At 40.1% G+C, this 23,629-nt stretch overlaps 1 long non-coding RNA gene across 1 annotated transcript in view; it reads left to right on the top strand.

Annotated features, from left to right (window-relative positions):
* Positions 1-23,629, top strand: part of LOC146314415 (uncharacterized) — a 102,630-nt gene that overhangs the window by 61,765 nt on the left and 17,236 nt on the right. The window contains exon 2 of the long non-coding RNA XR_014771916.1: positions 12,038-12,131. This is a non-coding gene — a long non-coding RNA (uncharacterized LOC146314415). The remainder of the gene's footprint in view (positions 1-12,037; positions 12,132-23,629) is intronic.

The following is a 23,629-nucleotide window of genomic DNA, read 5'->3' as shown; positions in this document are numbered from 1 at the left end:
AGCAGTGGGTCTTCTCCGAAGACCTCGCACTCTGATAGTTGTTGTCCGACTTAAAAAAAAACAACAACAACAGAAGACAGCCACACTGGTTAGCTGACCTGTCATTTTTTTTAAAATCTGCAGCCATTTTGTCACTGCTTCTGTTTCATGCTGTTTCTAACACATCGACAGAGCAACCTGTGAGAATGATTAGCTGTTCGTGTGTCACTCCTAGCACCTACGAATATGATGGGCTGTTTATGAGGCAGGGAGGGAGCACGTGTGTGGTTTGTCTGTTAAATGATTGGCTGAGCGTTTTATTACACTGCCTTCTTATTGCTAGTGATGACGTGTTTATTGTCGATGGATATCACTGTCGTTGTATCACCCAGGCCTGTCTGAAACTCTGTTTGCAGGTGATGGATGCTGTCAGACAGGATGGATTCTGCCTTTTTTTAAAACAACTGTTTCAAAGGGAAAGTTCAACCCAAAATCAAAATTTTCCACCAATGTGTAGTGCTACTGGAGATATCAACTGTAGAGACATCTGCTTTCACTTCAGTATAATGGGATTAAATGGCACTCAGTTTGTGGTGCCCAAAGCACCAAAATAACATTTAAACATTTGAAAAATTCTAAACCAGCATCTCTTTCCAAAATTTATGGACTGGTTACTCAAGATAATCCACAGACCAGTTTCATGTAGGAACTGCAGTACATTCTACTTTCTGCAGTAGAATCTACTGGGACTACTTTCTTTTCTTAAAAAATTACTCACACCAATCAATTAGTTATCTAAATTACATTAAAGAGAAGGCAGACAACTCTGCGACTGATATCTACAAAACTCTGTAACCCACAGCAAAACTATCTAGATGGATAAATGGCACTACAGGTAAGAGAAAAAATATGTATTTTTGATTTTGGGGTAAACTATCCCTTAAACAACTGTTTGTTATTTCAGTTAGATTTTTCTGTTAACCACCCGTGATACTACTACAGACTTTAATCACCTTTGTTAACACATTTTTCTGTGTAAGACTGAGAGGAGAAGCCTGAAAAGGCCTCGATACAAAAGTGCCCAGCTCTTTTGAAAATTTTTTAGCATCTTTTAAAAAAACATTTAGATTATTTGTGACCTGTTTTTAAAGATTTAGATCTTCAGTAGAAATGAATGGCCTTGGGGTTGAGTGTCACAGGCTGGTTAGGGCAGTTGGGAGGTAGAGAGAGATGGACTAGCACATTGTTCGTCTTGGTCTTCTTTTGGTCTAATTGCTTTCACGTCCACAAATCCCACCACTCTGCTTCAACCAAAGACAAAACCCCTCAAAACCCTCTACCCCCCATACACTTTTCTGACACCAGAATTTGCGATCAACAGGTTTTGTAACTCTGAAAGCGATAATCTGATCGTTTGGAACAGCTATCAACACTTTTGCCCTCAGATGGTACAAACCGCATTGCTTTGAGCATACTGACACATTTATATCCCAACATACCACAAACCGTGTCGTTTTTCTTAAGAGTAAGACGAAGCAGTCCCTCTGAAGCCCTTCATAAAGATCTTTTTTTATTGTTCATTCTCAGATTCACTCATACAGGATGACCCAGATGGGCACTTTTCTAAAGTAGCCAGTTCAACTCAGTTCATTCTGGTGCCAGTCAATTCAGTACAAATTAGTTCAGTGATAGAATGAGTGTGACTCTAATCTGCTACATCACTGTGAGCTTAGACGGTTTCTACACCCTCTGTTTTCTGTCTCCTTTATCAGATACACTGCTGTCCTACTCCTTCCTCTCATTTGCCTACCATCCAGACACTGGAACATGTACAGTCACCCTTTCACTCACTACTGTTTTCCGTTTTTTGGCATTCTTGTTTTTCTGCTTGCTCTTTCTGTTTGTGTTTCCACATTTAGTGCTCTTTAGGGATGACCCTCATGAGCCCACTTGGGTTTCTGTCCTCTCCTACACAGCTGTTTTGCTTTCTACCTCCACCAAGGAGGTTATGTTTTCGGTGGTGTTTGTTTGTCTGTTTGTCAGCAGGATTATGGAAAAAATACTGGCCTAATTTTCATGAAACTTGGTGGGAGGGTGTAGCATGGGCAAAGGGAGAAATATTTAAATTTAGAGCGGATCTGAATCACAGGGTAGATACACAAATTATTTTTCCTTTTCATTAACATTGTGAGATATGGCATTTGACCTTGCCAGAAATATACCTTACATCTTAAAAACCTGTAAATAGTAGTTCAGTAGTGACAAAACAGCCAGTTGGAGCAATACAAGGACTCCTCGTTAACGGGTACCAGGAATCCTTCATGATATCTGGCAGTTTCTCAGACTTCTGGTTTTTCTGGTTAAACTTTGTCTTTATCTGCTCTAACGTAAGCTGCGATCATTAGCATGTCTACCTAAATAACGTTAGCTTACTAGATGCAGTAACGTTACCAAACTTGTGCCAGATACTACAGCATAAACAAACTCATGGGTTATTATTGTCAGATGGAAACATTAAAAACTGGAGATGGACTCAGCTCGGTAACTTTACATATTTCAGACGGTTATACAGGGTTCTTGTTTTAAAATGTGTCACATGGAAACAATTACATCCGTTGGAAATTGACCTCTCTGTTGACTCAAAAAGTTTAAACATTAGCACTAGCTTACATTAGCCAACTACAGTTATGAAATCTGTTAGTAACAGTCGTCATTTTAGCCAACAAAATCCACAGTTGTTAGCTAGAAATGAGGAGCTGGTTTTGTTTGCTTTTCTCAAGTTTCACTGTTAAATCTGCCACCGTCATCACTGTAAACTGCCTATATGCAATGCAAGAATGGAAAGCTTAACAGGTGTAGCAACTGTATCTAAAGAGCGCAGAGCTTACCGTACGGTCAATTGTCTGCAATAAACTCCACCAGAGATATAAAGGAACAATGTTCAAACTTTGCACTTCACAAGAACCAGTAATACTGACTGTAAAGTTTGCAATTGCTCATCACAGAAGAGTTGACCGCTTGCCTTGGTGAAGGTATGTGCACCGGATGCCATTCTAGTTTTATCTTTATTTTTATACTTTTTTCCGTCCAGATAAATAAAGTAAATAAAGACCTGAGCAGGCACACATGTGTTGAACCAGTGACTCAAATTCATTCTAAAAGAAGAGAGTCGCTCTCATATCTATTCAAGGACAGAGTTTTGAATGAGGTTCCAGTTACCATGGAAAAAATTTACCTCTGTCCCACAACCAAAAATGAAGCCTGCAGCAACTTAATACAGCGACAGCGTGTCTCAATGCCAAGCAACATGCCATGTCACAGTGTGTCGTTTCAAAAACAGGGGTAATCTGATGAAATAACAAAGGGTTTGAGAGCACTGCTAAATTTTCTGCCAGCATACACGTGTTTCAGAGGGTCTGTGTGTCAGATAGATGAAGCCATGACAACAAGAGGAGCCTACTTTCATCATCCTGCTGGTTTTCAGGCTTCATGATATTTTAGCCCCTGTGATTGAGTTGCATGGCTAGTTTATTAAACTCTGCAGCTGTTGTTTGTGAAGGCACCTAGGAAACAGAGGTAATTGATGGACCTATTGAGTTACACTCGCTGCATATGAAACCACCACGGCTGAGAGAGTCAAGGATACTAATATGAGGTCAACTTTGCACCTTAGCTCACTGTCTACACACAGCGAAGAGTTACTACGACTTGTTATGAGCTATTGCATGTATGTGTATGCGCTCATGTACATGTCCCGTACATGCATGTACAAATGTGCTCTCGTGCATGCCTGACTGAAAGGTCAGACTCTATTAATACTCAGATTGTTCAACTCTTCAGTTGCTCTCCAAACAGCGGGCCATTCACTAACTCAGAATTTTCTCACTGCAGTGAGAGTGAAAGCGCAGAAAAGATTTGACTCCCACCAGGGAAAATTATAATGCACTGTTATGTATCTTTAACACCAGAGGGATGTGTTAACACCACACAGGAGAAAAATAACACTAAAAGTTAATGTACTTATAAATCAGTTGTGATGAATCAATCAGACCTGGTGGGAACTTCTAATTCAAAGCTCTTTCATTATGAGTTCTGCCTTGTTTATTGACGCCTCGCAGAGCTCATGCGTTTTGTTGTGTGTGTGTTCTATCTGCTGCTAATCTCACGTACTAGACCCATCAGATTTTTTCTTTCATTTATGATGCTATACTCATGGTTGCAGTGATTCCCAATTTTTTTTAAAAACCTTAAAAAACCTGTTTTAGTGGCTCCTCTGTTTTATACCAACCGCTGACCTCTTACTCGTCTTAACAGGCCGCTACAGGCCGCAAGTCATCAACGACTGCTAGGTTAAAACAATCTGTGTTTTTGTTATCTTGGCCACCATCTTGTCTCTGCTTGTGGTGCTCAAAGCACCACAAAAAAGAAATACATTTGAAAAACGTGTCATGACCTGATCACTCAGGATAATCCACACATCTGCTATGAGCAGTTTCATAGGACATACTTTATTTTTATGATAGCATCCACAGGAACTACTTTCTTTCAAGCAGAAAAAAAAATGCTTCAACTGATATCTGCAAACCTTGGCAACTCACACCAAAACTATCTAGATATATAATATAAATAGCACTAAAGACCAGAAAATGGTGAAATGTCCCTTTAAAGCTGACATTTTCCAGCATAAAGGATTTGACTCTGACACTGGAAAATGTGTACTGCTATGTATTTTTAAGTGTAAAATAATATTCAAAGTCAACATGAATATTTATATGTTAAGAAGTTTTGAGAAACTTCAAACTCAGAGCTCTAAGTTTGTTAATTTTCCTGACAGCTGTTTGAGCATCTTTGTGTAAAAATTCATTGAGTTGCAAACTGAATGTGCGACTCACTCATCCATCAAAATTTCAACATTATAACCGTGTGTGGCTTTGACTACTTGTGCGAGCGCTTAGCAGATAAGTGCTTCAGTAAAATGGGGTCTAAATTATTGTTTGGGTTTGCCGGGCCCCCCACAGTGCAATATAATAGGTGGGTTGAATGTGTCATTGAGACTGTGGCGGGGGGTTTCCCAGGGTGAAAAGTAGATGGAAAGATGAGGAGGGAGGAGGAGGGGTGGGGGTGGGGGGCTGCTCGCTCTTTCTCTCTCTCTCTCTCTCTCTCTCTCTCTCTCTCTCTCTCTCTCTCTCTCTCTCTCTCTCTCTCTGGTGTTAAGGAGAGAGGAGAGTGACGAGCAGCACCAGACAGCTTTCATGATACCTACAGACACTGAAGGCTCAAACTTCCACTGGGTTCATTTTAGATGAGCAGTGGCAAAACCGGAAGCTGCCTGGGGCATTTAAAGAGAATAAAAACCTCAATATATAGAGAGGTTAGAGTGAAGTGGGAAATTAGGGGCCACTCTACCAAACTGATACAAACTGCTGTCCCACAACCAAAAGACTAATTTAAAAACCACTTAAGTGTGAAAATCTTACATCTTGAAATCTAAAATAATATTTGAATTAGCAGAAAGCTTAACATATATAAAATCATACTTTGAATTGGGAGGTGGCTCCTGAACCCTAACCCCTATATTTTAACTCATGAAAATTATACTAAAATCACCTCTTTTTTAAAAAAAATGTACTCCTAACTGCTGACCATTTAGATTTTATTTGAATGGGAAATTCAAAACTACATTTATTGTGTTCATTCTCTGTAAATTATGAATCTTAATGTACAAAATATTGTCCCGAATCTTCAGAAGTGACAAATTTTAGGAGAGAAAAATATTCCAAAGCCGTCTGAAAGTACAAAATGAGAATTAACCACACAATTACTAGAAATTCGTACCTCGGATGTTATACAATTTACAGACACACATAGTTTGGAAGAAAGGACATTTTTATTTAAAGATTTCACCACTCTGACTTTGAAACAAATTGTACAGAATGGCCCATAAACAAATAAAGATAATAAATAAATAAAACAAGTAGCCCCTCTGAGTTTAAGTTAAGTATTTGGTATCATACAAAGGAGACTTAATCTTGCAGAAATACCTTCAAAATCCTTTTTTTAAGTACTTGAAAATCAGAGTTTTGAAATATTTGTGTAATATAATTGCAATCGAGGCAGTTGGTTAATTGTATTCCTCCCTCAAAGCATAAATATAGATCAAAAAATCCATGGTTGGCTAATGCAAATTTGGTCGTGACAAGTTTCTTGAAATAAAGGTTTCAGTGTGTAACGTTCATGTCCAATGTGTAATCTGGTGAAATGAAACAACTCAGAAGCCTTCAACGATTTCCCCTCAGGCCGGTGGTGTGACCAGCCTCCATTCTTCATGTATGATTTGAGAGGATATCGCAAGCAATTAAAAGAACTTATCTGGAGCAGAAGAAAAGAGGCGAGTAGCAGTGTGGAAATAAGAGACAGCTCAGCTGCACGTATCACCCAAATTCACTGGTGTGTCTTCAAATTTTGGGACATGCTCTGCTTTGTGCAGCGGCAACCATATTGTCAACGCTTGACAAGCACTTTCAATATTTCAAACCCCGGCACAACTTTGAGTTCTGAGGTTGTATTGCAAACAAAAATAAAAAAAAGTCAAAATAGGCTGCAGCTGAACAAGGCCGTAGCTACCACTGAGGACACTGAAGTCATGTTCTTCGCACAGTTAAAAACACTTGTTATGTCATAGGCTGAGTGCAGCATTAGACTCATTTTGAATTTGGCCACTTTTAAAGGTCCATTGTTCACATAACATCAGGCTTAACATTAGAAGTGTCTGGTTCTGTGTTTGATAATTACAGGAGTACAGCCCTCTGTTGTGGTTTTATCTTGATATCAAAGGGAATAAACTGAAATCCTTACTCTTTAATTATATAGATTGTTTCATATGGATATTATACTATAAAATGTAGTATTTCCATGTTAACTGTGGTGGCTGCAGTACAGTAAATGTATCATGAAGGGAGCAAACTAGGACAGCATCAAATGTTTATGAAGTCATTGAGGTAACAATCACTCTGTGCTGGCTCACTGGAATAGCTTACTGGAACAAGTAAAGAGACAGTTCACCCCAAAATCAAAAGTACATATTACTGTGTCTGTAGTGCTATTTATCCATTTAGACTGTTGTAGTGTGAGCTGCAAAGTTTTGGATATATCAGCGGTTGAGATATCTGCCTTCTCTCCAATAAAGTGGAACTAGATGACACTCACACACACCACAAAAATACATCTGAGAAACTCCATGAGAAGATGCACGCTCCCCTCTGCGCCATGATTCAGTCGGTGAGGTTGGTTCAGTAGAGAGAAAGTAATTCCGTCATGAAACTGCTCACCACAAGGTCTGTGGATTATCTGGAGTAACCTAGTCATGCTTTCTGGAAAGACACATTTCTGTTGAGGTTTTCAAATGTGTTTTTCTGGCACTCTCTTAAAGAGAAGGCAGGAGAGAAAATGGGAGAAAAAATAAAAAGAAGCTGTTATTGCTTGCGTTTATTATTTTCATATTAAACCCGCCCAGATAAGTGAAACCAAGATGCTCGGTTTCATTAGTGGAAGCAGTGTTTCTCTTCTGCAGGCCGGTGTTCATGTACGTCTCTCAATCACGCCCTTGTTACCAGCATTGACAGCGGCGCAGGCATTGTTTCCACCCTCTGACCCTGTGGGTGTGTCATCACGGCAAAATGTTGTCCTGGAGACACCTACCATGGCAGGAACGACCACAGAAACAGTTTTGAGTGTTTAGGGAAGTGAAGATCAAAATGAAGACTGAGTTCAAAGACCCAGGTTGTTCTAGCTGGTCAGTGTGGAGTGTTGAAGTATCAGATTGAGTCATCAGTGTGAGGTCAGCAGCTGTTAGTTTGTTTCCACAAATGTCGGAAAAGCTGAGCACACATAGGTAATATTTCTGCAGTCATAATGCTAATTTATATTAGCGCAACAATGGGAATTCCCATTATGTGTTAGCTAACATATTAAGCTATTCATATGTAAAAAATGGATTCACCGATCAAAAAACTGATTCTGGAATATTTATAAAAAGAAACAATACAATACTTGAGACAGTCGATTTTTTTCCTCCAACCCCTGGGAAACTTTGGTGGCTAGTTTACAGGAAAGCAACTGTATCATGAAGGGAGTGAACTCAGACAGCATCAAATGTTTATGAAGTCATTACTTTACGAGGTAACAATCATGGCGTGCTGGCTCACTGGGATAACTTCCTGGGACATTTAATGGAACTGAGACATCATTAATGTCTTTGCTTTTCCTGCTGTGATGAGTCAAGACGTCTGCTGCGAAAAAGGTCTATACATGTACAGGACAGAAAAAGAAAGACATGACAGCAGCCCATTAGGTCAGTAGGCTGACAGAAATATCCCTCATCATGAACTCACGGTCAATTGGCGCTTACATTCCTTTACACTAGTCATGTCTGAATGTATCTGGGGTGTAATTGAATTTTTGTGCAGCTTACTTTATGATACAGCTGTGCTCATGGGTAAGCTGTTATTAAAATCAAAGCTGACTGTATGTTTTTCAGTTAGGATCTGATGCTGTGTCCATCAATACATTATACCGTCACTGTACATGAATCATCAGGCAAATTAGAGCTATTACAGAACCGTGATTAGATACAGAAATGGCATGTTGTGATACACTGTAAAAACAAAATAGTTGAGAAAAGAATTTCAAGCAACTTACTTCAGTAGATTTTTTGAGTTTTGAGCCCAACTCAAACTTTCAAGTTTTGAAAAGGTTTTAACCAACTAATAATGTTTTGTTGAGATAATTTACTTTTCTTCTTTAGAGAAACTTGAATCTTGGAGTTTGAGAAACCCCCCCAAAAAATGTATTTCAGAAATTGAGTAAACTCATTGATTTGAAAGTGAATACATCGTAAAGATTAAAAAGTTGAGAAAACACAAAATTTCAAGGCAACTTACTTTTTTGGGTTGTGAGCCCGACTCAAACTCTTAATCCAGCTAAAAATGTTTTGTTGAGATAATTTATTTTAGTTTTATAAACCCCCAAAAGTTTTACTTCAAATATTGTTGATTTAACTCATTAAATTTAAAGTGAACAATGGTTAATAATTTAATATTTTCAGTTGTTACCATTAGATTTTGAAGCAACCAAATAATCAGATGAGGTTCACAGCTCACTGTGAACTATGAAATACAATGTATGGGGCTTTTCTAAAACTCAAAGACTCAAGTTTATCTAAAAAAGTAAAGCAAATTAAAATCTCAAATCTTTTTTTTTTTTTTGCAGTGCAATGGTTGATTTAATATTTTCAACCATTTGATCTTCAGGCAACAAAATAATGATAAATCAGGTTCACAGCTCACTCGGAACAATTTTGGGAGGGAAAAACAAGGAATGTAACCCCTAATTTCCACCAGGCGCTGCTGTGCTGTGTCACGGCGGCGGCGCAGCACTCAGGCCAATTCACAGCCATTCTAGACAATGCTTGTGTTTCCACCAGAAGTGCCGCGGCATGTTTCAGATGCTTCCCAGAAGCGGCTCGGCACTCAACTCCATGGAGAATACTCGCCTAGTCAATTAGCACAGACCAGGTTGAACGGGTAGGAAGTCAAGCATGGAAAAGGCAGGGAGAATCCGGTTAATTTTCAAAATAAAAGACCTTGTGCAGACTCACAATCATAAAGACGTAGCCTACGTAGCCTGCTTATCCATGGTAGAAGCACAAAGAGCAAGGACAAAGGACCTAATCAACAAAATCAGAGCAAGTAAACATAATCAGATGGGCAAAGCGCTCTGCTGTTGAAGCGCTCCTGAAACGCTGCTGTTGGGAACTGCAGTCACCGCAATGCACATGCAACATCACAGAGCCACATCTGTTAGAAATCCCTGGTAAATGATCTCAACCAAAGATTATAGACTGACAAAACTTTGTTTAGTTTATTTCAAAACTTGAGAATTTGGGTTTTATTCAAAACTCAAAAATCTAGTTAAGGCAATTGGTTGTTAGTTTTCTAATTTTTTTTTTTACAGTGTAAGTGACTGGAGGAGGAGTTTCAGATCCCAAACATGGCCGCTACAGTGCAGACACTGTACGACATATGGCCTGGTGTCACCACACTGAGCCCTGGCCTGTCTCTTGCGCAGTGGTCAGCGTGCGACTAATACGTAACAAGACGTGACACTTCAAAAGTCCAACATGTGCCACAAGCGAGAACAAACCGTCACTACAGTAACACTCACTCTGCAGGCCTGTGGACTCAGCAGCTCTGGCTGACAGTGTTTTTTTTGTTTTTTTTTATCTCGCCTCCGTGCGGAGCCAGCATCATCGTTTGATATATCATTTTGATCTCACAAAATGAAATGTTTCTCCATTTGTGTCCTCCTTGTCCTCCCCTGTCCCCAGCTCCTCTGCAGGTGGCATATTTGCATCTGCTTATTTGCAGAGACATCACCATGGCACCTGTGTCATGCCTGGAGACCTCCTGTAATCTCCTCTGAGCACTGTGTGAAATGGGCCATGACCTCCTCTACTCTCTCTATCTGTCTCACTCTGTCCCTCACTGTTTGTTTCTTTGTCCTACGCTCCTGTCTGTCTCTCTGTCTCTGTGATGCAAGAGGATAATTCATACTCACCAGCTAAGAGCTGACTGCAGAGAATCTCAGGCCAGAACTCATTTACAGCAAGAATACATCACAGCGAGCGGGACAGTAGACACAGCTCATCCTGACTAATGTGTGTAATGATGTGTTACCAAATGTGTGTGGACACCCAAACATAACATCTTATTCCAAAACTACAGGCATTAAAGGAATAGTTTGAATTATTCGAAACGGGGTTACTTATCAAAGGTCAGTGTATTAATGACATACGCCACAGCAGCACACAGAAGCAAAATAATGTACTGCTGTTGACAGGGTCAGCAGCAAAATGTATTTTAACAACCTAAAAAATCAATTTCCATTTCAGTATTTGCTGTTTTTAGAATATTTTTACTGCTTTTCTTTGCCATCAGACGGCCTTTTCTGATGGAAAATCGCCTATATTAGCCAAATCGTTCATTGTCACTCAACCAAAACTCTTTGGCAAAAACAGTAATTTTAGTAATTTAATTTGTTTGTGTTACTGTGTGACTTTGATGAGTCCCAATTATCCTTATAAACCACCAAAGTCCAGTCAATCAAGGCAGTGATAGACCAGCAACTCACGTGTTCTGCAGGGTAAACTTGCTGTTTTTTTCAATGGAGTCTGGATACTTTGAAGAGAATGACTTTTAATTTATATCATGTCTGTTTCCCATGAATAAAGGCTGTGTGAAAACAAGGTAAAGTGGTGAACTGATGTGGCTTTTCAATTACTTTTGACCATGACAAGTCAAACAGTGCTGCGCTGATTTTTACTTCCATTACCGCTTAATGCACTGAATTAAAAAAATTCCCCACTGTGGGACTAATAAAGGAATATCTTATCTGAATTGTGCTGAGTCACGCCCAAGATGGACTATGTCCGGAGTAGGGCTGAAGCCTGCCAACCTGACATCTTGCCGACTGTGGCCAACCGGTGTCGACCCCGCTTCTCCTCTTCAAACAAGTGTATGTAATGAGAATGAACTCATATCTGCAGGAAAACAGAGAGAAAAGATTTCAGTTCAGTGTTCAGTTCTCAGTACTTTTGTAGCTTTAACTGAGTGTCTGTAGTTTGAAGTTAAGTTTTTCTCCTGCATTGCCGTTTGTACTTGCAGGTATCTGCCAATTTACTGTTTCGTGATTGCTTTCCACTATATAGGAGTTTGGTTCATTTATGGTTTATGAAAACACAGAGCATTACCCGATTTTGCCGCTTTATAATAACAGCGCTTTATTTACAGCAACTTGACTTAAGTCAAGCGTGTATCACTTAAAAGACACACCTTCAAGTGGTAGCCCTGTTGTGGTGGAGATGCAAATCCCTGCCATGCTGGACTGACGTACCAAGTCAAACCGAGTCAAGCCAGGCCAGCACATGTGTATGGGAAAGGGGGTAATAAACTGTTATTGATTTCGTGGCTAAAATTTGCTTTGCTGCTGACTCTGTCCACAGCAGTACATCGCTTTCCTACACCGAGACTTTGGCTGCTTCTCCAAACCGGGGGCGTGTCGACCACCATCTACTGTAGGTGATACAGGGACTGTGGGTAAGTACGTCATCCACTTCAAATAATCTGAATTATCTCTTAGATGTCTTATTCCAAAACTACAGACATTAATATGCTGCTATAACAGCCTACACTTTTCTTCAATGGCTTTCCACAAGATTTATGAACCAGGCTGCATATTTGCTCACATTCAGACACAAGAGCATTACTGAGGCTGTTGGGTGATAAAGTCTGGCTCACATTCATCCCAAAGGAGCTGGATGGAGGTGAGCTCAGGGCTCTGAGCGGGCCAGTCCAAGTTCCATCAAACATACAAAACCATTTCTTATCGAACCTGGCTTTGTGCTCAGGGACAATGGCACATTGAAGAAGGAAAGGCCTTCTCCAAACTGTTGTCACAAGATTGGAAGCACACTATTGTCTAAAATTTACCTGTAGCGTTAAGATTGCCTTTAAAGTCGAGATGGACTGAAACAAAGCCTTTTTAGCTCTTTTAGATCATGTCCCTGGTCATACTGTGCACCTATTCAACAATATATGCTAAAAGAAAAAATCAATTTCTTTGTATTCTTATATCAAAGTCCCATCATTTTTTCTTTCTGTAAAACAAAATATAATGTGTGCAATAATATCATGGCATCCACCCATTAATCAGTCTTCATCTTTTAGCAGCACAGAGCTAAGATTCATTAATTAGCTCGCTAGCAACAGCATTGTATGGGGAATGTGCAAAAAATGTTTGCAATGTGTGCAAGATAAAAACCAAGAGATGTGCATTCATGTAACCCATTATTTCAGGTGAGTATTGGCTGTACTCAATCAGTGTTTAAGAAAAGTTTGAGTCTGGGGTTGGAGGGGGTCGGCTGCGAGCTTTCCTGCTCACCTCAGGGACCTGCAGGCGTACAGGTCTTGGAGGGATGGCAGATGGCAGCCATTGATGCGCTGCGGTCTGCCCTTGTCCTTGGCAGTGGCAGCAGTGTACCAGATTGTGATGGCGATATATGTCTTTAGTTTAATCCATACAAAAGCCAGAGTGTAAAAATGACAAGCTGTGGATGTAAAGGTGAATAGTTCTTCACCAGACACAGTGACTTCCTGGAGTCTCTGTGAGGCAACCAGAGTAGACTCCAGGAAACGGTATTAATTTCACCTGGTATTCTAGACAGGTGCTTCCCAACCTTTAAAGCTTATGACCTCTTAAAGTAAGACATGTCAACCTGTTAGAGGTTGAGCCAAGGATTGAGTTTTCTTTCCCAGATTATTTCATGTGAAAAAAGACATGTTATTGTGCGACTTTCACACAACAACACAAATAAACCGATAGGTTGAAGCAGAGGTAGACCAACAACTCCTGTGAGGTAAAATTACTGATTTTGTCCATGAAGTTTGGCTGGCAAGGTATAGTGGAGAAAATATTTTACATATAACATACACTTAAACTGTTTTCTTAAGTGGACTTTGTTTAAGTGTATGAAATACATTTTGTTGATTCTGTCCACAGCACTTCATTGCTGAGCTTCCTCTCTGCTTCTCCTGACTGGGGGTGTGCCGACTGCCATCTACTGTAGCTAATATGACAAGTACCTCAGATGATTTGTAATGCTATTTTTTTTAGTTTTTCCATCTTAAAGGGATAGTTCAGTTTATTTCAAGTGGGGTTGTATAACTTGGTTTGACTCACTGTCCAGTCTTTTATTTTATTTTTGTTCCCATTTTCTCTCATTAACCTAAATCTGCATCGTCCTTTGGCATGTGTTGTCATGAAGTTTGCCTAATATGAGCGGCATTATTTTATGCATGAGTTGTAAGTGCAAAGTGCTGCTGTGGAGGCATTTAGTGAACCCTTGGTGGGACGATGACGTGCGAGTGCATCTTCCTGTGACAAAGGGAGCAGCTTTGATGGTAACCAGTGCAGCAGTCCTCAGGCTCAGAGATCCTCTCTGCTTTATTTCACCGTCTCCTCTGACTGGGAACTATGCACACACTTCATTTTGTGTATGTGCCTGTGCCTGTGTGTGTGTGTGTGTGTGTGTGTGTGTGTGTGTGTGTGCACCTGTTTGTGTGTGTGTGTGCGTGTGTGTGTGTGTGGAAAAGGTAGGTCCTCCTCCTCTCGTCTCCTGCTTTGCCTAATACGTCCATGCAGGGCTCGCTGGAGAGCGGCGTGCAGCAGCACAAAGATCAGGGCTATTCTGGTGCTGCCAGCCTGCCCAGTGCTGATAGGAAAGGATTAATGAGGCGGGGCACTCATCACTTGTAATTAGAAACAACGCTAAAAACTATTTTTGTGCCTGTTCCTATGGAGAGATCTTGACCCCCAGGCCAGCCCCCACGACACCCCCGCACTCTCTTGCTGCTAGCCATGACGCGGTAGACGGCTGCGAAGTTGAAGTAAATATAGGCCCATAGCTCCTGCAGCTATGTGACACATGGTTCAATGGAGGGGAGTGCAGATAATTCACAACTCTGGCTGTGTACTCTACTGGATGCTCAAATGTCAAGAGGCTGAGAGAGGCTGTCTCTTAAAATGCACACTGCAAGGCTTGTTTTGTTCTTATTGATCCCAATATTTAAGGAGTCCCCGAGCTTCTGTTGTTTCTTGGCTTCGACTGTTTTATGAGGCTGTGGTCACGTGAAATTTCTCTGTCCCTCTTTATCCCTCAATCTGTTGTTTCTCCTTTAATATCAGGATGGTTTCACACAGATGTTTTAGTGTACCACTGCCTCCTGTAAAGCTGAAGCAGCTCCTTAATTCATTATTTAAGTCATTTTCCAGGCAAAAGTGCATTGTGCCTATAAGAGCTTCTCAAATGCCGCTTTTCTTGGTTTCATGCCATTATCAATGGAATGTCTTTAGGTTTTGCAACGTTGGTTGATCTCACCTTCCTGGAATTTGTTTTTTGTTTGTTTGTTTTTGTTTTTTTGACAACTTTTGACAAGTTTCTGACATTTTATATACAACATTATTGATTCATTTAGGGCTGAAACTATCTTTCTATAATCTTCTCAATTAATCAATTAGTTTTTCTGTCTATAAAATGTCAGAAAATGACAAAAAATATGTTGATCATTTTTTCCCAAAGGCCTAGATGATGTCTTATTTTGCCCACAACCCAAAGATATTCAGTTCAGTGTCACATTTGAAAAGCTCAATCTGAGAATTTTGACATTTTTTCTTTAAAAACTACTCAAACTGGTAAATCAGTTATCAAAACAATTCATTTAATAATCGATTAATCATTGCAATTCTAGATTAATTGATAGCCTAATAGATTACATGGCGATAATAATATTAATTGGTTGCAGCCCTTGTCTGTTGTCTTGTCTGTCTGGTTTTTCTCCCTCAGGCTAGCATATTTTATTTAATTGTTTGTAATGAGAGTGCCACATATTCACACTGTGGACTACAAATGTCAACAGGAAGGAGGCGCTGAGTCTATATTCTACTGTGGCGTATGGCTTTTTTTTTTTTTCTGGTCGCTAACAGCTCAAAAATGTTCAACTTTGGGTAAAACTCTGTGCTCGTCACTTTCACTTTTTACTCAGCCGTCCAATAACAGTTAAGGACACAAACCGTGTCCTGCTCATAGAATACTCCTTGAACCGGGCCCCGTCCAAATTATGGTACTCGTTGAGGCACTTCCTCGTCCACAACGTCTAATGAACCCACATAGACCAGCGGGTCCGTCCTCTCCCTCTGTGCCTCATCGGAAACAAGTTGTCTACCTTGTGCCGACATTTTAACATTCAGTATTTGTTGATAACACAAACTATCTGTGAAATTAGGTCCTTGTAACACAAGAATTAAGCGCTAACAGATATTCCGTATCATAGCAACCGATGTTCTCAGGTAAAAAAAATGTTGCCCTTCCAAAGTACCCTTGAGCCCTCCCACACAGTTTTCAGAAGACCATCTGGTGTTCTCAGCTGGGGAAAAAACACTTTGGTGAACACAGCCCCTCAGAGTCATGTATTTGACCACCTGATGTGTCTGTGAGTCCAATATTTTCTCTCCTTTTTGCTCTGCTTTGGTCTCCACCAACTTTTGATGGCTCTTTAGCTGCTAAATGCTCCATTATGTTTGTTAGCTACTCTCAAACTTTGTCTGCCTGCTCTTTGGTGTCTAGCAGGTGGTGCACAGTGGGTTTAGCAGAACTTTTTTTTTTTCTTTTTTTTTAAAGCTGGAAACTGCAAAGTTGCAGGCCTTAAAGCCAAAACAGTGACCTGAAAGACTAAAGCTGAAGTTAACTGCAGTGAGGTGATGATTGTGGTTTGCCACTACATGGGACCACTTTAACATCCATAGTCGTTGGATCTGTTATTAATATAAAAAATATTGATTATAGCAGCTTTAAACATTTGAATACAACATGAAACTAAGTAAAACATCATCATGTGTCAGAAATAGAGAAATTAAAAACACAATTTTGTACTTTATTCTCTCAGTAGCCAAAGAAATGATTTCCTCCAAGTAGGAAGAAAATAAACCTCCAGGACGCCAAACCAAACTTGAAGCCTCCCTGTTTATTTCAAAGCTCACAAGTAGGGATTACAAAATTACAGTGCTTCAATTGCAACAGTTCAAGGAGTAGTAGGAGAAGAGTAGGAGAGATGACAGACCAGTTGAGGAATCTTTGAGCAAGTCATGCAAAAAGGTGTGGGAGAAGGCCTCCGTTATAATAGCACCCTTTGTGGAAAAAATAAATCCATCTGTCCGTAGGTCAGTGCAAAAATAGTAATGAATATATGCATACAAAGAAAATAGATATATATATTTATATACTGTATATACTTGACAGTTGACTACAGACACAAAGAAAGATACAGAGACTTGTAGAGCGAAGCCCATGTCCACCAGAGCCTCTGAGCCCAAAGCAGACTCTTAAACAAGTCTAGTCGTAAAGAGTGCACATCAAACATGACAGCTTGATATTGTTCTAATACAGAACCGTGTTTCCAAATAAAAGGGAACAGATACCCAGATGCCTCTTGGAGCTGTCAATCAGGCTATGACCTCTACAGAAAGAGCAGTGTGGGAAAGACAGACAGCACCATAATGACTGCGAGTGTCCCTCACAGACCAGGAGCACACAGCATGCTTCGTTTTCCAACCAGAGAGTAATGTACAGTACGACGGTTACATTGTTCAGTCAAATAGATCGTTACATACAAAAACCATGTGCCGCTGCGGTTCCATGAACCAGCAGATGGGACGACAAGGTACATTATTCTTATATAACATTGGCTCAGATGGTAAGCACTCTTTTTTTTTTTTTTTGCAAATCACTGAATATAAATGCACAAGCTACAAATGTGTGGTAAATTGTTATTATATACCTTTTATCATATTCAAATATATTGTGGAGCACCAGTAGACACCAATGACAACAGCAACAAAAATACAAGTGAGGACACGTTGCCACACAAACTTTTTTTTTTTTAAACTTCTTAAGGCTTTGTTCACACTGCAAGCATCAGGGCTCAATTCAGATTTATTGCTCAGGTCAGATTTTTTTGTTTTTTTTAATGCACAATATTTAAAGTCTGCCACTGTCGTCACATTAAAACAAATAACAAAAGACGTAGTTTGATTGCATTCATTGTAATGATGAAAATCTGTCTGACACGACTCAAGTTCACGTTGCGTTTAGTCTCATTCACTGACTTCCTTCCTCGCTCTCCACATCCCGTTTTCCCACAAGTTATAGCAACTAGCAGCTAGTAGGAATCCCACTGTTACCTTGAATAAATTAAGGATTTCTCTGTGTTTGAACATTGCTGGAAACATTTGGGTGTATAGCAACACATTGGACCATACTCAGACGCGATATAATGTAAGTACGCAACTCCACAAAATATATGGCATCAGTTTTTTTCACATTTTAATGTGAAAATATATGGCCAATATCAGATTTCAGTATCAAATAGTCATGGTCCTGAACTGACCCACATGTGCAAAAAAAATTCTAACAAAGACGTACAGAAGTAAACATGGAGGCTACTTATGTTTGTTTGTCAGCGAATTCATGAGCAGGTGATACCAAGGACGAGGAGAAAGAGCCAAATTTTTAATTTTGGCTTTTTGTGTGGAGCAGTCACTTCCTCCTCTGTACAGAGGTGTGTGTGGATAAAGAGTCGCAGTCAGGAGTGGTGGGACTGGGACGTGAATGGTCAACACTTTCTCTCATCCCAGCTCGTTGACAACTGACACTGCTTTGTCACGACCCTCTGCTCCCCATACTGATGCACAAGGTTCCCTTTAGCAGCTCTACAAGACACTACCAGGAGGCCCATTTAACATGTGTTTAATGTTGTGAAAGAGTCACTGTTTGGACAGGTTTAAGCACCAAAACAATGTTTTGGGTGAAGCAAGTCATGTGACACACATAACGTTATCTACCTTAACCATCCATCCACCCCACCTCCCCAAACATGGACTTTCTCACTCTTGATACTTGAAAGCCAGATGCAACTCATTCAGCTTCTAATGGATACCTTGGATCTGTATGAGTCACCGGGGGACGTGACAAAGCATCTTGGGAATTAGACTGGCCTGAAATGTTTTCAAAGAGATAGATTTCATCCACAATTTCAGGATGTTTAGGGCTACCTTTGACTACACCTGTCAGCACGTCTTCACAAGACTTTCACGGTGGGACACACGGTTCATGCGACCCATCTCCCTGAGAAAGCGTGTAGGAGTTGGGCTGTATTGGCTGGCTATAGGGGCAGATTGCCAGACGCTGTCTAACCCGCTTGGCATTGCAGAGTCCTCCATTTGCTCAACTTTTGCAAGGCTGTGCGCCATGTCCCCATGCCTGACTACATCAAGGGGGCTTTGATATTAGGGACCCGGGCCCACTTCCAAGTACACTTGACACCAAAGTCCATTTCATTTGATTTACTGTGAACACTGCATTCAATATTTGGGCACAGGTCAGTGATTCAGGGTCACTTGAAAAGGTCGTCTCATGTACACTTCATGTGTAATCAAGTATAATTCACATCTGATGTGAAAACTAACCATACCAAAACAAGGAAGTGGACTGCTATTGGCATCTTGTGAATTGCAGGTTTTTCTACACCGTGGCAGCAACAAAAACAAATGTTGTGTAGGTCATGATGCCAGCGAAGTGTATTTGGGTACAGAACAACATTACCAAGGGAGTTGGGGAGTGAAGAGCTGGGGGCAATCGTACTTGGGCACAGTATGAATCAATCATACCTAATATTAAAACACCCTAGGCTACCTCAAGATGACCTCCGGGAAGTCCCACAAGGCTTCCAAACAAGGATTCCCACGGTGCAACAATGACACTGATAGGAGTCATATTACTGTCGTTGCCCTCTGAATACAATCACACTGACGACTTCAATCGCAAAGGATGACATCTGGCTCTTCTTCAGGGGGCTGTAGATGATCAGTTCTGGTATGCCTGTAATGAAATCATTTATTTTCTATACCATTTTGTTTGCTGACTAGTGCATTAATTGAGCAATCGGTGTGATTCAGGTCATTAAAACAGACCGTTTAGGATACACCGCCTTGAGTTTGCTTGTACATAAGTGTCATCCTTAGTACGTATAAGGTTTAACACCTCACTGTCCCTCCACTGACTACCTCGATCACAGCGGTCTTCCATGTTTGTATTCACAGTCACTCCCGCCAGCACAAAGATTGACGACTTAAAGAGTGACATAAAAGTTGCATGAGTTCTGGAAAATCAGACCTCGACCAAATCAGGAACTAAATCAGAATTAATAAGAATAGATTCCATATGATTTGTGCTGATGACACTGTAATGAAAAAAAAAAACATATAGTCACACGTGAGCAAAAAAACATATCAGATTTGGGCCACTTTTGCCTGCAGTCTGAACGCAGCCTTTGTCAATAAGTCACAGGTAAAAAACTCACTTCAGTCTGAGGCTGCAAACTGTTATTCATGCTCAAAATGTTTCGCACAGACCTCACAAAACAATTTCCATGACAGTTGAGTAAAGACACAACCTGTTACAATTTCATTTGCATAGCATGAATTTTCACATGAGGGATTTCTGAAGCTTATTGTTGTGAATGTTGGAGTTGTAAAGCCTTAAAAGAGTGCACTGTGAATTGTGTTCACTATGAAAAAAAACTTGCATTCTCCTTCATCTGGCTGACAGAGACGTGATAATTTTCCAAACGTTTGGGTTCAGGCGTACCTTTAAAGATGTAATGGTTCACAGAGGCTGTAATGCAAAATAAATGTTGGTTTTTGGTGCTTTGACAGTGATATTGTTAGCCCTGTGCTTCATTTTACGCCTTTATTTTCATGCAAACAGCAGAGAGCTGAACACAAACCAGACAAACATATGAACAGAAACACAACAGAAACAATCAAAGGAAGCTGCTTCCATTCAGCTTGGTAAGAACTACAAAATACTGAATGAAGACCTTGTACTCCTTAGTTTTTTTTGGCCTGAATTTAATGTTAAACTTCAGTTGAAGGACTACATTCCTACTGGAGTCCTACATGCTTAACTTCACTTGAAGGACTACATGCTCTTTTATGTGTTGGAAACTTTGACAGCCCTTGGGTTTATCAAATCAAATCCAATTACATCAGAGATGTGCGGTTGTATGTTTCAGGCTAAAATGAAGCAATTTTTCTTTGTTTGGAAAGGAAAATTTTGGAACTTTCAGACAACACAAATTTTGTTTAAATGCTCAAAAATGCACACAGTGATTTCACAAGATGAGGTCTGTACTGTGTGCTACATAGGGGTTTCACAATTTCAATATGAAATCAAAAATCGATCAAAATTAGCTTTCGATTTCAGTAACCAAAATCAAAGGGAGAATTGGCAATTCTCTCTTTTTTTCCTCTCCTCCGATGCCTATTTGTGGCATCCACTTGTGTCTGAAGGAAAAAAAACAACACTTAGCGTAGCTTACCAGCCATCACACTTGATAGTTGACACTTGTCAGAGCATGAAACCAATGATCTTTTGATCTGTACAAATTGACTCAATAGTCTAACAATGGCCTAACCATCAGTGCTAAAAAAAAGTTTCAATCAAAAAATCAAATTGAATTGTGACGTTAAAATCGAAAGTCAAATCAAATTGTTGTTTTGGAGGATTGTCACACCCGTAGTTCTAAATGTTGTACGGGTGCTGTGTTTTTTATCATTCATTTGTTTTCCTGGTAGGGGGCCTAAATAACAGGGGAAACATATTTAACAGCCACAAAAAAGACTGGTATCAGCTATCAGCCAAATTTTCATTTTAAGCAACTTTATTGGCCCAGAATTTCAGAGTCCGTGCATCCCTACTTTCTATAATTGACCCTTCCTAAGTCCCGTCCCTTTTGGAACCAAAGTCGACTTTCTCTTGTCCTGTTTCCTGTATGTAGATATGCTATGTGCCAGGCTCGTGTATGTCAAAAAGAAAACCGAATTTTAAAGAATTAATAATGTCAAAAAAAAAACTAGCAAACTAGCTTGTTAATCTACATCAATAATCAGCGACAGCTAGTTACCTCTGATAGCTAGCTAATCTATATTAATCGTTAGCTCACTACACACATCTAGTGTTTTGCTAACGTAAGCTAAAAATCTGACAGTATATGTCATTTCTACACGTCTTGCAGCAACAGCTTTTAACCATCCTCAAAATGTGTTTTTCTTTTCAACACAGACGCACGTAGTTCGTAGCATTTCTACGTGATGGAATCAGAAAAGAAGAGAGTTGACTCTCTGAGAGGCTCCACTGGGTACCAAGCTTGCTCATGTGTTATTGGCCCACAGAGCAGAAGTAGGCGGGGCTTAGGAAGGGTCAATTTCCACAAAAACCGTCAACAGTTGAGACAGTCAAATGTGTAAAAAACTGACATGGCTGAAATGCTAAAATTTGATTCTGTTTCTGTTCAGCAAAAAAAACTAGAATGAAGGCATGAAGAAGCAGCACTATCAAGTTGAATATCTACACGTTAACTGTTGTAATATGAGTCAAAGGTGAGTTTATTCAGATGAGGGTAAACTGTGTTTGTGCATAAACTCTTCACTACACTACTCTACTTAGGAGTTAATTTACAATTCACGGTGGTGTTCAGATTCTCCTTCAAATGCCACAACAAGATCATACGAGTTACATAAGGAGCATTTTTACCCCAAGGCTTTCTAGCGTCTTTGAATGCAATTTTCTGAACTTCTGCATAGGAATCAGGAACAGCAGAAATTATCTTTCAAAGGTTAAATCTTCATGTGACACAAAGACCAAGAGGAGCGTTCGTCTGGGAATTAAAATTCAACTGCATTCTGCATTCATCTGCACCAGCGCTCGAAATTAAGGATGTCCCGTTGTCCCAAGGACAATAAAAATAGCACCTGGGACACAAAGATTCAGTGTCTGGGACAATTCTGGGACAGTAGAGAAACTTACCATTAGAAATGAAATTATAATGTTTAATGCATCATGGAATATACATCATTTAGGGGGTGGAACCGGCACAAGATCTATGCTACATCACACTGTCATGGTGTTTACAATAAAATTAAGTGTTTACTATGAGATATGAATGGCTAAAAGAATAATGAAGGCTGACTAAATCCCTCGGGTCTTTTTTTATTTTGAGATAATGGCAAGGAACAGAAGCAGAGTGACTCAATGAAGTGATGCAAGTTACTGAAGCAAAGTTATTAAACTATATTTATTATGTAGAATGAAAAAATAACTTTCAGTTTAGCACAATGGTTGTTGAGTCTGGAATAGTTTAAAGAATTTGAGGGACACTAAGGAAAAAAGTTAATTTCGAGCCCTGGTCTGCACGTGATGGTGTTACCATGCGCAGGCCCAGTGGTGACACATGAATTAAGGCATCGATAGAGGCACTAGAACAGCACGTGACAGCAGCGCTTGCCTATGAAAGGCAGAAGAGCTCACTTAACTGTGGCTCAGTGTCAGCGACAGGGAGTTGCAAAAGATTAGACAAGGGTCACACTGCTCTACTGTACCGCCATCGCCACACAACACCACGACCCACCAGAGGACGTGTACGTTAGAACTGTGTACCTCAACTCTGCTACCTTACAGTGGACTAAACCATCACTCAAAATGTACGGCATTGACTCACACACACACACACACACACACACACACACACAGCTACATACACTTTACAATAAAGGTACTACACCCATAAAAGGTTCTTTGACTTGTCCCCACATCTCCATCAAATAAGTTCTGGATCTTGCACTGGTTCTTGGAACCTTGGTGTTATAAGTTTTGAGTGGAACCATTATAATCAAGTATGTCATCACTGAAGGTGGTACACGATGCTCAATGACCTGTAGAATATGACATGCCCACTTTGGCTCCCAAGGAAAACTTTTTGGGTTCTGAACCAAATTATTTTTGGTGAAAATGCTCAGAACAGTTCCAAAGTCGGTGCTTGAACCGGAACAGAGCCAGTTCCACGTTGGAGGAATATGACAGGCCCCACAGAGAACCTTTCTACAGTGTAATGGTTCCATCTAGAACCCTCTCTGGAGGTTCTAT

This window comes from Lutjanus erythropterus, chromosome 15, assembly GCF_056507025.1.
Source record: "Lutjanus erythropterus isolate fLutEry1 chromosome 15, fLutEry1.hap2, whole genome shotgun sequence".
In the NCBI taxonomy this organism is placed as follows: domain Eukaryota; kingdom Metazoa; phylum Chordata; class Actinopteri; order Lutjaniformes; family Lutjanidae; genus Lutjanus; species Lutjanus erythropterus.
Note: the sequence above shows the minus strand (reverse complement) of the source record. Positions and strands in the feature narration are given on the sequence as shown.